A 13,590-nucleotide genomic window follows, 5' to 3' on the forward strand; every position below is an offset into this window, starting at 1 on the left:
AAGACTCAATCCGATAAGATTACTTCAAGAGGAAAATTCAATTCTTCACAAGAGAGTAGAGGGGGAGAAACATCATAAGATCCAACTATAATAGCAAAGCTCGCGATACATCAAGATCGTGGCATAGTGAGAACACGAGAGAGAGAGATCAAACACATAGCTAATGGTACATACCCTCAGCCCCGAGGGTGAACTACTCCCCCCTCGTCATGGAGAGCGCCGGGATGATGAAGATGGCCACCGGTGAGGGATTCCCCTTCCGACAGGGTGCCTGAACGGGATCCTGAGAGGTTTTTGTTGGCCACAAAGGCTTGCGGCAGCGGAACTCCCGATCTATCTTCCTCTTCGATGTTTTTAGGGCATGTGGGCTTATATAGGCGAAAGAAGTCGGTCGGGGGAGCCTCGAGGGGCCCAGGAGACAGGGGGCCACGCCCAGGAGGTGGGAGCGCCCTCCTATCTCCTGGCTTTCTCGAGCCTTCCCTGACTTGAACTCCAAGTCTCCTGGATCACATCCTTTCCAAAAATCACGCTGCCGAAGGTTTAATTCTTTTTGGACTCTGTTTGATATTCCTTTTCTTCCAAATACTGAAACATGCAATAAAACAACAATATGGGTTGGGCCTCTGGTTAATAGGTTAGTCCCAAAAGTAATATAAAAGTGTATAATAAAGCCCGTAATCATTCAAAACAGATAATAAAATAGCATGAATGCTTCATAAATTATAGATATGTTGGATACGTATCATTAGCCCCCGTTTCAACGATATAGTATATACGAAGAATTATCCTACTCTATACTATCGCCTCTAAAAACCTACAATATACAATGAAGAGACTAAGGCATAGAAACGAATAATAATCCTACACTATACAATAAAGAATTTACAACAGATTAGGCATTATGGTTCGGCACCAGCGATAATAAAGCGTACAGAAACAACAAATTCCGTACACTTGGCAAACAAAGCTGACACCTCATGGACACGCTTCAACAGAACTTGCCATTTGAACTATAATCTCGTCAAAAAATATAATTGGCCTGATTTAGATAGCACAAATTTTAGTCTGCAAAATCTCTAGTTCCTTTGTGATTACCTTAGGGTCTTGTTTCATATTTTTGACTCCTACAACTCCAGCCTCAACATTTTGATTACATGTTGAGAATCATATACACGTTGTCTTGCCACTTCTAGTCTTTGCTCGAGAACATCAACACATTCCAATTCCAACCCATAATCATTTGGTAACGGCCATGCTGCACTGCTCTGAGATCTTTGTGTTGATGTCACTTCATCCTGAAATGTTTCTGTAAGTACACATGACTAGGGCACAAATATAGTTGCAACAGTGAAGCGAGCAAGACAACATGGTAAAACAGGACTAACAATAAATGTTACACATCATGAAGCATAAGCAAGTGATATTTTAAAAATTAAAAAAATGGTAGTCTGTGCAACCCGCTTACAAAAATCTCTCTTAGCTCACTAGAGGAGCATGCTGTTGGGGCCAAATCCAAAACACAGACAGGTTACAAATTTATACCACATGCAATTGCTGAACATTCTATATATATATATATATATATATATATATATATCTGTGTGTGTGTGTGTGTGTGTGTGTGTGTGTGTGTGTGTGTGTGCGTGCGTGCGTGTGTGTGTGTGTCTATACATCTGGGCTATTCTGTTTCAGGTAACAGAATATTATTCTGTTACCCTACTTGAACTGACAGTTTCATGTGGTTGTACTAATGATTTCGAGCGGTTGAACTGATGCTTTCGAGCGGTCTTCTTTACTTCAAAAAAAATTGCAATTTTTTTGTCAGAACAGGGCGTGTAATATATCATTCGAAAACTCTTGACAACTATATTTCAAGTATATTGAACGTTTTTGCAAAATCATTATGGTTTAAGAGCAGTTTTGAAAAAAAATCATTTTTCTAAAACTGAAAACGCGAACTATATTTTGGACTCAATTTTCAAACAGATTGTCAGAATTGAGCAAATAAGATGGCATTGGAAAGCTGGTGAAAATCCGCATCTTCCATATATCTATTGTTTTTTCTAAATCTATATGATTTAAAAATAATTTGAAAAATGGTGAAATTCTGGGCAAAACGTATTTTCACAAATTTTGCAAATGGTTTGTCGGATTGACGCAAATGATATGGCGTTGGAAAGCTATGGAAAATTCGCAACTTTTTCGTATTGATATGTTTTTCTAATTCCTTATGGTTTAAAAACGAATCCGAATATGGTCAAATTTTATTTTGAACGCGATTTTTTATTAAGTTTGTGGAAACGAGGCAAATAATATACAGTTGAAAAGATATCGAAAATACGAAACTTAGTCATGTTGACCGTTTTCTCAAATTCGCAACCGTTGAAGAGTAATTTGGATTACTGTGAGACCCATCGTGTTGTTTTTCCGTCAGAAAAAACAGAGTACTTGTACTGATCTACGTGTGTGTTTGTACTAATGTATTCTTCGGAGAGTAATTTTGAAAGGTTCTGAAAAAAGAGTACTTGAACTGATGTTTCCATGGGTTTATACTAAGCGTGTTTTCACTTACTAGACTTTGCTCTGTTTTGGGTAATATTTTTGCTCGTAAGTTTCCAACAGTTTATTGTATCGTCGCCCCTGTACTTGCATGGTTTATATCATCGAACTGAATGATATTTTTTTCAAAAAGAAAATGTTTTTTATTCTTTTTTTGAACTAAACATTTTTTTGCAACAATGTTATGGACTTCTTTTATTTTACGACTTGTACTTTTCCCATTTGAATTGCATGGGGTTTCTTTTTGCTTGAACTTTTACAAGTTGAATTTCTGTCATTTCTCTTGTTCCGAACGGACCACCATTTTAAACTTGTACTGATCAATATTTTTAATTCAACCATTTTTCCTTTGTAGAACGGACCACCGTTTTTGTTTGTACGAATCAGTTGTAGAACTTGGACGTCAACATCACAGAATTACACTTTGGACAGATCACCTTCTCCCATCTGGACTGACCACAAAACTTGCATCAGGAAACTCACAAAAACAAGGACGATTACAACGAGGTTGACAAGAATGTATGAACCATACCATTTTTAGCTCAATAAATACTATACACAGAACAAGCAGAACTCATTAAACAAGATGTTTTTGAAGTCCGGAATTGATTATATATAAAATTCCCCGCTTTTCATTATGAATTGATTATATATAAAAGTCCAGGATTTTTATGCAAAGTAACTTCAAAGAAAACAGGAGTGGAGCTTCATTTACAAGAATAGAACAGAAAATATGGTAGTTTCCATCCATACAAGGTTTTCCTCAAATGCTTAGTAAGGCATAACACAAACACCTGTTGTACTATAGGAAGAACAGTAAACCAAGGGGAAATTAGACATAGAAACGTTCATTAGGTGAACTCAAAAGCACACAAAACATGTACTAAAAAAAATAAAACATCCTGAGCACTCCATGTCGAATGGCCTCCTATTGTAGAGGTGAATGGATTGTGGTGGCATAGGTGAATAGTCTGATCGCTGCATCATCGCACGGCCTCGCGTGGCGGACGTTAACAACTTGTGGTGGTAAGGGTGAACTGCTTGAGCATTGCATCGTCAAACGGCCTTATGTGGAGGTAGTGAACGGCCTAGGCGCTGCGCACAGAGAGCGCTAGGCACGAGGCCGCAGCGGTTGCCGGCGACAATGGGTTGCACAATCATGGCAGTGCTCAGGTCGAACTTACGTGGAGATGGCCGCCAGCGGGAAGTAGGGCTTGCGCGACAGCGGGATGCGAGTCCCTTTTTTCCCATGCTTGCTCCACAACCTGATGGGGCGCGTCAGTGTCTTCAAAGTGGATGACATCGGAGGAAGGGCGGGAGCCAGGGGAAGACCTGTAGAAAAATCAGAAGAGAAATTTTAAGGAGAAGAAGATTACAAGTTGCAAGCATTGAAGAATTAAGTTCCTATGCCTAGTAGCTATGCATGTTTTAAGTGAAATCTCGACAAAAGTAATTTCGTACTCCCCATGTAGAATACCTGGACTTGCTGTCACATGTGTTCTTTCTGTCACATGTGTTCTTCATACAATACTAGACTGATTTTATATATCTTTATAACAATACTGGACTATTTTTTGTTTTTTGTATGAACAGTTTGTATAATACATACTGTACCATAGTATATCCTATGGATATTCTTCATCATAAAGGACCACATCGGCCATCATTTCAAAAATGAACTTAGAACGGAAAATGGAATTTACTTTCAATCTCGATAGCGAGCCTCTCAAGATCATGATCTGCAAGGAAAAAAATGGAGCAATATTGGTAAAAAAAAGCATACAAATGAGATGAACTATCACATGCAATAGATTACTTTCTTTCTTTCAGGAATAAAAACAAACATCCACGGAGCACAAAATGGAACCCGTCGGCAAGTAGATGCAAAAAATGGTTGCCAAACTAACAAGATGCAGCCTAAACCAAAAGAATGGTCTTGAACTGTAATTTAGCAACCATTTTTTGGATCCATTTAAACTAAAAGGGAGCTCCTTTTTTCACCTACAAGATGAATTTAAAAAGCACACAATGTTGATATGAAGAACCACCATATGTCGAACTGAACATACACAAGAAAAGGACCGGCAGCCAGTCAACAGATGTCAACTGAACTACCAGATGTCAATATATAAATTGATGTTTTTTGCAGGTTTTTGGGAATTGGAATTCATGTTTTGTAACTAACTAAAAGTTATAAATAAGTGTACTGCTCCATAAGAAATGTTATTACTGCATATGCCCAAACTATTTAGCTTCTATTTGACAACAAAGAAACATCAAAAAGGATTATTTATGTTCTTTTAGGCATATAAACAAATAGCTTGAGAGCAACAAGAATAGTGCAAGTTTTCCAATGCAAACTGAACAAGGTTTACCAAGCATAAGAACAAAAAGGTAGAGTGCACCCAATTGGTTCGGGCCTCTTTTCTAAACTTTGTGCATGCTAGGTAAAACAAACGAGGATTCAGCGATCAAAATATAAATTTAATCACACCAATTGGTAGAGAGAGACGTAACGACACAAACACAGTCAATCTTTGAGAAGATAGAGAGTTGTAGTTATGGATGTTGGTGTCCCCCCCCCATGGTTACTCAATTTTTCTTCGTCTGGTGTTCCATTCCAGTGTACCAGAAGCTGACCTTCAGGAGGTGGCGAAGAAGAACGGCCGACGACCAATGGTGACCAATGGCCATAGCCACTCATAGCGTGACGGCCGATGAAGACGACAATGTCCAACAACTTCCCTATCCTGGCTCATTGTGGGACATGCATTGGGCCAACAAAAAAAGATGACTGAAAATTTTGTCACAGCATAATTGCAAATCAACATGTAGCTTCTTATACAACGGATATCTACCCTACTAATCAACATATGCATGTATGATACATACCAAATTGGTTGAAGATGATTACCAGAACAAAATGGATGCTATTTTCATATTTGAATTTCTACTAATTTGACTTGTGAACCGGAAGTAGATGGACGGAAAACTAGGAACTATTATAAATTTTCTATTCAATATTAAACTGAAATTATTTTTAAACACGCACACTGCACTGATTCACCTTTCCTTTATGAACCAATGATAAAATACATACTGGGCTACTACATGGGGGCTATCGATTACATGAATCACGCCGAGTTGGACTATGGAGATGGACGTCCTCGACCCCCCGTGGTTCCTCAGGTCGCACTGTTTTACCAGTGAAGCAGAGGCGATGGAGTTGGAGCGGGGCACACCAACAGCAGCGAGATAGAACGGCCGAGGATTGTGGCGTTGAACTTCCTACACGCGGCAGCGGCGCATCGATACAGTGCGGGCGGCCATCCCGATGCCAAGAGCTGTGGGAGGTGGAAGCACGGGGTAGCCACTAGCGTCGTTGGGAAGGGAGGTGACAACCGGCGGGGTGGGGAAGGGAGGCGACGACCCGTGGTGTGGGGGCGGAGGCGGCGGCCGACGGCGTGGGGTGCGGAGGTGGAGGCCCGCGACATGTGGGTGGAGGCGGCGCCCGACGGCGTGGGGGGCAGAGGCGGCGGCCTGCGGCGTGGGGGTGGAGGCAGCGGCCAGAGGAGTGGGGACGGAGGCGGCGACCTGCGGTGTGGGGTGGAGGCGGCGCCCGACGGCGTGGGGGGCGGAGGCGGCGGCGGTGGAGCGGTGCGTTGCGAGGGAGGGAGCGATGGGAGGGTTGCAGGCCTTTTTCTTTCTTTCTTTTTGGTGCATAGTGTTTGGGCATTGCAAAAACGGATCTGGCCCTATATAGAGCCGGGAGTAACAGAATATTATTCTGTTACTAGTAACAGAATAGTCCAGTCCTATTTCTATATATATATGTATATCTTGCGTATAAGTAAGCAACCAGTTGGCCATTCTATAGCTCAATTAACTAGCTGTAATAGTGTGTGCCATGTTCCAGAAGAGTCTTAGGGAACATAATGAACAACAGAGGGATTCATACAAATCTACTACAACAAGCAAAACTATGAAATCATTAGCCTCGTATAAACTAGATTGTGAGCCTCATGCAGTAATAGTTGGTTAATAGACTTCAAAGCTTCAGGCACACTTCGCTAGAGTAATTAAATGGTAAGGCCTTTAATTATGTCAACTATAGTTATACAAGTACCCTACATCAGGCATCATTGTTTGGGCATCTCATTAACTGAGGACAAATAAAGCAATTGAAAAGAGCAATTTAACTATGCCTGAAATAAACAAGCAATTGAACTGTTGAGTTGGTAGCATGCATAGATGCACGCCTCAATAACATAAATGGCCTAGATTCATTTTACTATATTAAGAAACAAGTAATGCAATATTGTTTGACCCTATGAAGTATCTCGACTAGTATGTAATCAAGATCTTAGTAATGATAGGGAGGTTAATGATGTGAATATGCATTTGGTTATGACATTTATGACATCGACAACTCTACCATAGCAGGAACCAGTTTCACATTGTTCAGTACTATAAGATGTAATGAATGAACAAACACATTAAAATGTGTTTACATACCTCTTATTTACAAAGAAGTTAGAACATCTTATAGTAGTGAGCGGAAGAAGTTTTAATAAATGGCCCAATGTCTGGGTTACAGGTGAAGAACCCTATGCAAGCACAATGTGAGACAAATAGGATGTCCTAGTAATTGTAATACATTGACTTCCATAACTGGTTGAACAGGCTCAGCACTGCTCCTCCTTCTCTTGCAAGGCTCCTTCCTAACATCTTGTACTTGGAAATCCTCAATCTTATCTTCATTGCACCGCCTCTGCAAGGTGACACAAACTAGTTACTAGTCTCCTTGGATGATAAATATGCGTACTTTCTAGTCTGTGAACAACACCAAAGGATGAGTTTATAACAAAAAACCACCACATAATGAAACATGCCACATCTCTTGCACACAACTAAATGATCATTTATTGTGTCTGCGATGTGTAAAAACTAGGCATACCTTCGAACTGGACCTCCAGGTACTCTTTGAAAGCCTACTTTAGTGTACAACCAAACCTTTATGTCACCTATGAGTTATACAAGCCCCCACTATAGCAACCCTTAGTGTTTAAATCGTGGACAAGCTCTGTTAGGTCAAGAACAGCAAGTAATCAAACCAAACAGTCCTAGTATGGCTGGCTAATATTATCATGGGAAACCACGGCCACCTATGGGACCAAGGGTCCCTTGCTGGTTTGGCAGGGGGATGTCACGTCGCACAAAGAGCAGAAGATCGTGGGGCAACATGACAGAGATCACACGGGCAATTTTACCCAGGTTCGGGCCACCGTGAGGCGTAAAACCCTACTCCTGCTTTAGTGGATTAATGGTGGAAGAATGGTGGTGAGGTGCAGTACACTTGCTCGGTAGGGTTGCCTATGGGCGACAGTGGCGACGCGCATATGAATGTGTGGAATCCAATCTTCCAACCCTTTCCATGGTCACCATGGGCCTCCTTTTATAGGTTAAGGGGTCACCACAATGGCAAAGTGGTCATTATGCACTAAAGATAGCAAAGAGTGTTGTCATACCTAACCCTGCAGGCTGCCAGGGCACATTAAATGCACCACTCAATGTCACATCGTCTTTTTCCCGGCAAGGCTTGCTAGACAGTCTTGCCAGCTTCACACCTACTCGCTTGACATGTCGCAGGACAGGTGTCATTCGTAGGCGTTTCCCGTAGAAAGAGGCTACCATGTGGCGAGTGGCTGCCACTTAATCACTTTGCGGCTCGACACCGCACTGATTGACGACGTGGGTCGTGGCGGAGTGGTTGGGTGAGGTGGTTTTTGCCTTCGTGAGTCCCGGTAGTCCCTTCCGGGACGTCTTGGATGTTTTCTTCCGGGGGCGACCCCGCTCTCGCCGAGCTCGTCTGCCCAGCAATGGAGGTTTTTCTCCTGGTGGTATCTTTCTTCTCTGGCTTGACCTTGGTCCTCTTGATCTGCATGTTAGTCCTTCAAACATCTTGGTCTCCTATACTCTGGCATGGCCTGGCACCATAATCTTGTTCCGGTGCCTGTGCACAGTCTGGGAAATAGACCCAGGGTTTGTTGCACCGATGGAAGCCCCCGGGCCTGCGCTGATCGCGCCACCGAGCATCGTCGGGGTAGGCCCTAATAAGTGCATAGGCAGGGGCGCCAAAGAGGCAGGTCTCTTATAGTCTTCTTTGCTTCTTCATTAATATTAAGCCTAGGCCAGTTTCCTGTTTCTCCGCGCATCACGCGCAATGCTATGGAAAAACTTGGATCGTGGCCCACGGACCGCCCACCCCCCCTATGATCACGGGGCGGAAACTGCCATCCACTTGCATCCTGTCTCACACAGACCTGCCACGTGTTCCGCATGCATTTGGCATGGTAGGGGGTGGATTCGGAGAGCGCGGGAGCGAGTGCCATGGTCGAAAACCAGGCATTGATGGTTGGAGCAGAGGTCGGCCCTAATTCTTAGAACCACGGAAGGCGCAAGGAGGTCGTATTGGAGGAGTGGGGCGGCCGTTCCCTGCATGTGAGGCCAGCCCCCTACCTCATATTCCTACAAGAGGGGGCAGGAGGATTGCATTTTCACACACGCTTCTTCTTCTTCCCCTCCGCAATCTTTCCTTACTAGCCATGGCGAGAGGATGAGGTCGTGGTGGTGTTCTAGCGGAGGCGACGAGGGCTTCTACTCGACAGCGCATCCCCCCTCCTGTGGTGGTGGAGAGCACCATGGGAGGAGGAGGGAGGGGCGAGGCCGAGGTCGCCCTGGTGCTTGAGGAAGAGGAGGACGGGGTGGCGCCTCGGCTGTGCTTCGACCCGCGGCTCTTTCTCCAATGGAAAGCCATGTTGGTGATAAGCCTCAAGAATTCACCATCAGGCTAAACAAACCTCCGTGCGGCCATCTTTGCCTCCCTTCTCCATTCGCGTGGTAAATGGAGCTCGAATAGCCACGCGCTCTGTGGTTGCATATGAGGGGCTGTGGAAATGGTGGCATGTGGGTGGGTGTTGAATTCCCAGCCCTTCATGTTATGTACCTCCATCGTGGTTGGAAAACCTTTGCTCATGCTCACAGCTTCTCGTAGGGGCACGTTCTCCAGTTTAAATTAATGAAGAGCAGGCTGCTCTCCGTCAAGATCTTTAGGCACTCAGGACCTTGCTTAGGGTGCTGCGCGGAGAGCTCAAATGACGACGAAAGCTCCTCCTAGAGCCAAAGCGACGAGGAGGATAGTGACAACAATGTTGACAGTAGCGGGCGAGAGGGCGAGGACTGTGACTCCGGCTGAGTGTCGCCTGCACCATCTTCATCAGGTGGCAGCACCATCATCTGCACTTGCATCTCCTTCCCGGCAATGCGATTTGTCGGGGAGTTGGACGGAGGGCTGGAGATGGTGCCTCCCGGCTTCCTCCAGCAGCCTTCCAGCTAGACCCCGGTAGGCTTCCTCTCGGGCAGTAGCTCCGTTAGCCCTACCACGTCCTGCTGGCCCTGGTGGTGACGGTTGATGGGTCACCTCTGCCATGCTCTCCATCGATGCTTTCCCTGGTGCTCCCCCGCCCCTGTCAGGCTACCTCTCCTGGAGCCCGACGGGAACAGGCTAGGCTTCTGCCCTCCTCGCCTTTGACTGTCGTGCCTAGAAGGAGAGGGACAAGAAAGGGCATCACGGGGCACTTATCTTTTTTCAATCTTAAACTTGTAGTCACTTGCCAAATTTTAATTCAAATAATGTAATCTCTAGAGTCCATGTGTGTGTTCTATAAGGCTTGTACTTGTAGGACCGACATATTAATGAAAAAGATGAACTTTGCCGGGAACCCGTGCATGTATATGTCCATGCAGAGGTGAAAATGCCTCTTTATTGTAACAAATGAGTTTTCCCTGGCAGGCTATCCTGCCGGTACCCTTTTTATTTGGTTGTTGGGGACGTGAGCCTACCAGACAAACAATAAAGGGACCAACCCCCCCAACTCCTTTTCATCAAAGGCCACTGCGGCCATCTAGGCTGAAGTAATGTTCGAGCCAAGGGTGGGAGCACCTAAGTTTCAAAGAGCGGCGAGGTTTTCTCATGCACAAGTTTTAGCTTACAGAGCACTTGTGGACAAGAGGTAGAACTTATCATTTTGGCTTGCCGGGGATCTCAGTGCTGGTCCATCTCCCCAACTCCTTGTAGAAGCCAAGTTCACGACAAGAACCTGCAGCTTCATGCAGATGAGAATGATGCAGGATGCGATCCTATCTATATGCGCATGCAAATGCTCAAGAAACGCTTATGCAATGCTCTTGGAATGCTTATGCATGGATGGAACTTGGTCGGGGGGCCCCAGCGCTTCATTTATTTCTTTGTTGCTCAGGGTCATCGCCTGGCTTTCTACAAGGGGTTACATGCAGCTGAGACAAGGCCTGTACAAAAGGGTGGCTGCCGGGCAGGGCCCGACAGCCGCTCCTTGTGGGTAGAACTTGCGGAGATGCTCAATATTCCATGAGTTTTGCAATTGAATGCCATCCCCGGTCTCCAGACGGACTACGCTAGGTCTGGTGACTCGTACTACTCGGTAAGGGCCTTCCCACTTCGACGTCAACTTGTTTGTACCCTTGGTGGACTGAACGCGCCTAAGGACAAGGTCTCCTTCCTCAAAACACTGGGCATGAACCCTGCGGCTATGATAGCGACGCAGGGCTTGCTGATAGCATTCAACACGCATAGCAGCCCGGAGACGGTTCTCCTCGAGTAGCATAGTGTTGTCACGCCGGTGCTGATCTTGCGCTACTTCATTGTAGACAAGCACTCGAGGCGACCCGTAAATGAGTTCCATGGGGATAACTACTTCTGCCCCATAGACCAGGGAGAAGGGAGTCTGCCCGGTATTCGATTTGGTGTTGTTCTGAGGGATGAAAGGACTACTGGCAGCTCATCGATCCACCGCCTGCCGTGCTTCTGCAGCGTATCAAAGGTTCTTGTCTTGAGTCCCCGTAGCACTTCAGCATTCGCCCTCTCAGCTTGCCCATTGCTTCTGGGATGTGCGACAGAGGCAAATGAGAACTTGCTTCCGAGGGTATGGACATATTGCATGAAGGCACGGCTCGTGAACTGGGTGTCATTGTCGGTAATGATCCTTGCCGGGACTCCAAAACGACACACCAGTTCTTTCAAGAACTTGGTAGCTGACTGAGCAGTCACCTTTCTCATGGCAGTCACTTCCGGCCACTTTGTAAACTTTTGATAGCAACAAACAAGAATTCAAAGCTCCTGATTACTCGGGGGAAAGGGCCGAGGAAATCGAACTCCCAGACCGAAAATGGCCATGATAATGGGATTGTCTAAAGAGCTTACGCAGGCAGGTGGATGTTCTAGGAATGGAACTGGCAGGCTTCACATTTGGTGACTAGTTCAACTGCATCTTGGAGGGCTGTGGGCCAATAGAATCCTTGTCGGAATGCTTTCCCAACCAATCCCCTTGATCCAATGTGGGAGCCGCATATGCCTTTGTGTGTCTCAGCCAGCAGTTCATTTCCTACTTCCTGGCAGTTGCACTTCTATTTCACACCGTTGGGCCTCCTTCTGTACGGAGTGTCATCTACAAACTGATAGACACTGGCCCTCCGGGCTTCTCTTTCAGCTTCATCTTGGTCATTGGAGAATTAAACGGTTTGAAGGAAGTGAACTATGTGCCTAGCCCAAGTTGGATCCTGGGGCTCGGCAACGAGGAGTAGCGGCACCTCCTCAATTGCGGGGGCACATTCCTCGTTCGTAGGGACCATGGGCCCGGCTTCAGGGTGCGGTCCAGCAAGTTGTGAGGAGTTTTTTCCGGCAGGGTCCCTGCCAGGAGTGGAAGGCTCTACCGGGAGAGGCTTACCGGAGTCCATCTTTCTCCTTTTCCGGTCCATTATTGAAGGGGATACAGAGGGTTGAGTAAGATGGAGAACAAAAGTGCCTAATTCCACAGGAAGCTTTTGTGCAACACACTTTGACAAATGATCAGCTATGCTATTTTCCGCACGGGGTACGTGCTCTGTTTGCAATTTGTCAAAGTGCTCCTCCGATCTCCTCACTTCCTCAACGTATGCCTCCATCAATGGACTTTTCTAATCCTTGTTCACTTGTCTCACCACAAGTTGTGAGTCTCCTCGAATGATCAGCTTCTTGATTCCCAACTCTATGGCAATCCTAAGCTCGACAAGGAGCCCCTCATACTTTGTTGTATTGTTGGTTGCCTCTTCCCTGGCAAAATGCATCTGGACAACGTACTTCAAGTGTTCCCCTGAGGGGGCGACGAGAAGCACGCTAGCCCCTGCACCTTGTAGGGAAAAAGCACCATTGAAATACATAATCCATTCTTGGGGCGCCTCCTTGCCAGGGATAGTTGTTTCTTTCACTTCCTCGTCAGGGGTTGGCATCCAGTCCACAATAAACTCTGCCAGTGCCCTACTCTGGATCATTGATTTGCTCTCAAATTTCAGACCAAAACTGGACAACTCCAAAGCCCACTCCACTATTCTGCCGGTAGCCTCAGGGTTTCAGAGTATCCTTTGCAACGGGAAGCGAGTGACAACCGTGATCTCATGGGCTTGGAAGTAGTGGCGCAGTTTCCTTGAGGCCATGATGAGACCAAAGATCAACTTTTGCACGCTAGAGTACCTCGATCAAGCCCCCTGTAGTAAGGAACTGATGAAGTACACTGGGTGTCGTGGAATTGTCATGTCAGATGTCCTAGTGAAAAGACTTAGTCGTGGAGCCATCGCAACTAGGAAGCTTGAAGGGGTTAATCAGGACAAGAGACACGAGAGGTTTATACTAGTTCGACCCCTTATGATGAAGGTAAAAGCTTACGTCTAGTTGTGATTGGGATTATGTATGTCTCGATGACCAGGAAGCAGAATCGCTTAACCTAGCTCTCGAGCTGATGTTTCGTACCCTGAACCGCCGCCGGGTCGTCCCTTTATATACTGAGGTCGACGCCCAACGGCTCTACAGAGTCCTGGCCGGCTTATAGACTATATCCGGCTCGGTCTCCTAATATTTCTTGCCTTAAAGTACAAGTTACATGAACAAGGCGGTTTAACACT

The sequence above is a fragment of the Triticum aestivum genome, chromosome 7B (genome assembly GCF_018294505.1).
Source record: "Triticum aestivum cultivar Chinese Spring chromosome 7B, IWGSC CS RefSeq v2.1, whole genome shotgun sequence".
NCBI lineage: Eukaryota > Viridiplantae > Streptophyta > Magnoliopsida > Poales > Poaceae > Triticum > Triticum aestivum.